General features: G+C 38.6%; 1 long non-coding RNA gene across 1 annotated transcript; it reads left to right on the top strand.

The window, feature by feature from the left end:
• The first annotated feature begins 2758 nt into the window (after nucleotides 1–2758).
• Nucleotides 2759–3903, top strand: LOC120091560. The gene is made up of 3 exons (XR_005485741.1): nucleotides 2759–3207; nucleotides 3338–3405; nucleotides 3492–3903. It is a non-coding gene; the product is annotated as an uncharacterized LOC120091560 (long non-coding RNA).
• The last annotated feature ends 616 nt before the right edge of the window (nucleotides 3904–4519 follow it).

Genomic DNA, 4519 nt, shown 5'->3' with positions numbered 1-4519 from the left:
TAGAATCAAGCTTAAGATGTCAAACGGGGTTAATTTAAAGCAATTTAGAGATAATTTAAGCACCTAGGCTTTAAAGGAGAATAAATGACCAAAATACCCCTGAACGGAGCATTGCAACCTTCACTCAATGCTATAATGCAAAGCTATAAGGCACTAAGCTCATATACAAGGCAGTGTCACAACGGTACCATTAGCATTGCAACGCTGCAAAGATTAACGGAATGCAAATGCATCCGCGCGTGCGCTCGCTGCAAGTAAGCTTCACACCTAGCATTGTGCCTCTACCCCAACGCTCAAGGGCTAGATCAAAAAGAGCGTCGCAATGCTCCTACTAGCCTTGCAAGACTGCAACTTCAATATAAATTGTTTATTTCTAAATTAGGTAAAAGGGAGAGGAGAGTTAGACTGTCTTAGAGAGTATGTTGCTCGGTTTTGGCTATCTTAGGCCAAAACTCATGAGATTTCCTTTATTTTTTAGTTGTAATTGTAAATCTTGACATCGTGAGTCGGATTTGATGAATGATTGAAGGCCACAACGTCAGCTTGTTAGATTAATAAGGATTTTCTTGAATTTTATGACATTTGTTATGGATTTTTTATTGGATCTTTATGTTTCTTTACGATTTTCATTCTTTGATTCAATATCTAGCATAAGCATATAAGATTGATGAATTGATGACTCAAATTTCTTATATGTTTGTATTTGTTATGTGTGTTTTTTATGTCCGTAATTGCATTGAAAGCATGCTTAATTAAGTGGCAAAAGTTTTTAATTTGAATTATGGCATGATTTTTAGGCTATCTAGGATCATCTAATTGATAATAAAACCCAAAGATTGGAAATACATTATGATAGAATTGGCCATTCTTGTTAAATTTCTTAATCAATCGAACAACGTAATACAATTAATTAAGTAAATTGCCTTTATAACGAGTTTAGTCAAATTAGGGATTAACGGCATGTTGATTCTCATTAGGGAGTTTGTATGGGTTGTCCCTACATTTGTTTAGACTTGAGAAATAGTTAATTCGTGATTGTTTTTTTAATTAATTGATTATTTGATTCATAGAAATCCCTATGATCTCTAAACTAATGAAGGTAATCTTGTGTTCGATCTCTCTCTTTTTCAGCCTATCTTACTTTGCTGCATTTAGTTTTCCTGTCAATCAAACCAAAACCCCCGTTTTTACTGCTTTCTATAGTCAAATTTAGCATAGGAGATACCTAATTCTTGGCCTTTATGTGGTTTGACCCCGTGCTTGCCATTTGTGCTACCTAGTAGTATAAGTAGTGCTTCGGTGATTTTATAAATTTATTTGTTTGGATTTGGGTTTATTGACGACATAAATCTGGCCTGACAAAATGAAAAAGAAAGAAGAACCAAATTGAAGTGAGTGGCAGCCTACCCACCACCTCGTGCACGAGAACGTTTACAGGGGAGTTTTTTTGTTCCCTTGTCTTTTTTTTTTTTTTTTTCATAGATCATAGAGTAAAGATACATTGAGGCAATGTATCAACTTAAGTTGGGGGTGGGGTACCCATTGGGTAGTGTTTATATATTAGCTTGGGGACCTTGAGTGTTGTGCTCGGACAATGTTGTGAGCTTAATTGTTTTCTTACTCTGTTGCTTAGTTTGTTATGATGATGGTTTATGATGCACTTTTCCTATGATAAATTTGTTGGGATTGGTGTCCTAATTCTCCTGGAGTTTCGTAGTTTGTAAACTTTACACATTGTTATGAATAAAATAAGAGTTATTTTACTTGGCATTTACTCATATCCAATAAACAAAGCTCCAAAGTTATTATATGAATACTTAAGCATATATGAGATATACAAGTGGATCATGCCTTAAGTGATAACCTAAACAGGTCTGTAGTATAAGGATTAAAGTGGGATACCTGATCCTTGTGACACTACGGATACGACCCGTTTTATAGAGGTTTGCAAGTGTTGCAAACTACTATAAATGGTAGATCCTGACCATTCATGTGGAGACATGCGAGTAGGGGTGTCCTATACAAAGAGTTTGCATAAGACCGGACCACGAGATGACTAGTCTTTATATATAACACCGTTGATACTGGAGACTTACATCTCACCTAAACGACCATAGGTGACATGATCTCAATCCTTAGTGTTTTGGGAACTTCTGCCTTTGAGGGCGGTCTTTTGATTAGTATGGGTGAGAGTGGCCAAATTGCCAACTCAACATACCTACCTTTTTGGGCACTTGTCTGATTTGGGAGTTGGAAACTCAGTTACACAAGATAGAATTCACTCCATCCCCGAAGCAGGGGTAAATAGATAGATTGCTCCTTTAAGGGCTGATTCCGGGTCTTGAACATAGTGGCCACAACTTCTTTGGAAGAGAGAACAGTCATAGTAGGATTATGACTTATGTTCATTAGAGGGATCAGTGGTACTTAAGAAGTTAGATGTAACTACAGGAGCATAACGGTTATTGGCTCAGCTGTACTTACGAGCGATCTATGAAGGGTTATCGCACTGCTGATTGGTTGATATGGACACATAATATGTAACGCCCTGAAATCTAGGTAAGATTTGAATTAATCTGTGCAATTGATCGTTTCTTTTATTTAAAGGGAAAAGTTTAGGTTTTTCTTAATATTTTAGTAGTGGTTGGAGTTTTTGGCAAAAGAAGTTGGGGGTTATATTTATCTATTTAGTTGTTTATATCTATTTACTTTTGGGTTGTTTTACCTTTTCCTAAAAGAAGTAGGGTTAAGGGTTTGTATTTTTTTAAATAGGGTGCCTCAGAAAGCGTGTAGTAGAGAAAAAAAAAAGAATTTTCTTCTTCTTCTTCTCTTCCTCCCAGTAGTTGCCGCCTCTCCAAATTTTTCTTTTCTTCCCAGCCGATCTTCTTAGTCCAGCTGCACGAGGAGTCCACCGCAAGTCCAGCCACTCGCAGTCGCGCTTCGTTTCGTCCGACATACGCCACAAGTCTAACTGCTCGCAGTCGCACCTCCTTTCGTTCGACGACCATCGCGCGTCAGGAAACTCCTTCTTTTTAATTTCGTGCATCCCGCTGTAGGTTTGAGCTGCTTGGCCGCTTAGGACAGCGCTGCTCGCACTCAGCTTCCATCTTCTCCAGTCGCGCCCTGCCAAGTTCGCCAACCGCCAGCCCAGTCCAAGCGTCATCCGCCTGTCCTAACACAGACAGTTCCAGTTGTCGTCGAATCGGGGTTGGTTCTGCCCGACCTTCTAGTTTGGGTTTGAGTTTCGGATTCTTTTGGTAGCCCTTTGTCATCGGTTGTTTTGGGCCAAAGCTATCCTTACCCCTAAACTTTTTCTTCTTTTGATGGTTGATTTCAGAATCTAGTAGTGGTGAAGGTGGCTACTAGGCAAAGTGAAAGTCCGTTCGGACAGTTCGGTATCCTTAGGTAAGTGGATGCAGTTTCAAAGCTTTTGAAGGTTGGGTTATGCTATTGTGTTTTGTGTCAAACTGTTGTTTTATTTGTGTGGCCAGGTTGGACGATTTTTTTTTTTGGTGTTGGGAGATTGTTCGAGTGTGTGGGTTTTGTTGCTTTTGTTCTTGCATTGAATTGCTCGTTGGGTCAAACTTAGGTAAGTGGTTTACTACCAGTTTTCCCTCAATCCCAAGCATGTGTTACTTATTGGTTCCTTAGTTGAAATAAAATATTTTGATATGCCTGTTGGTCAGATGAAAATTTTAAAAGCTTACGCTTATGTCACAGTATGTCAATGTTGTATGTCGCTGCAAAGTTTGATGGATGGATAAATTGTGAACTATTGGATGATCTTGGCATGATTTATGACCTTGTTTTCATGCTTATGTCTGTTTGAGATTTCAGTGACTGTTAGTGTTGCCATTGGGCTATGCACATCGCATGTTGTGAGCCTTCAGGCCACACCCTATGCTTATGTACGGTGTCCTTTTGGGATCACCACTTATGTTTATGTTTGTGACCTCTGGGGTCACTACTTATGAAAGCGTNTGTCCTTTTGGGATCACCACTTATGTTTATGTTTGTGACCTCTGGGGTCACTACTTATGAAAGCGTGCCTTCGGGTTCGCCCCTTATGCCTTTGCCTATGCCTACGCCTATGATGCCCTTGTGCACTTTGGTCCAATGGAAAGACTAACAGATCACTAGTGAGCCCAGTAGTAGGCCACCTCAGCCTTTTCTTTTCATTTTTTTCAGGTAAGGGTAACCATAGATTGGCGCATGACAAGAGAGATCTGTGACCTGGCCATTTGGACTGTTTACTGCTTCCGCACTTAGGTTTCATGTACTAGAGTCTAGTTTAGGAGTTAGGCATTTTAAAATCTTATGAAATATTCATTGATTTTATTTATTGATTTATTTAATTGTTATTCATTTTAAAGTTGGGTTAGGGGTACCCCAAACGGTATAATTTTTTTTAGGATTTCTTACGTTTGCTTATTTGAGCATTATTTAATTAAATAAAAATTGTATCTCTTTTATTTTATTATTCTTTAAAAAAATGTTTTGCCAAACCTATGCATGCATA

This window comes from Benincasa hispida, chromosome 11 (assembly GCF_009727055.1).
Source record: "Benincasa hispida cultivar B227 chromosome 11, ASM972705v1, whole genome shotgun sequence".
NCBI lineage: Eukaryota > Viridiplantae > Streptophyta > Magnoliopsida > Cucurbitales > Cucurbitaceae > Benincasa > Benincasa hispida.
Note: the sequence above shows the minus strand (reverse complement) of the source record. Positions and strands in the feature narration are given on the sequence as shown.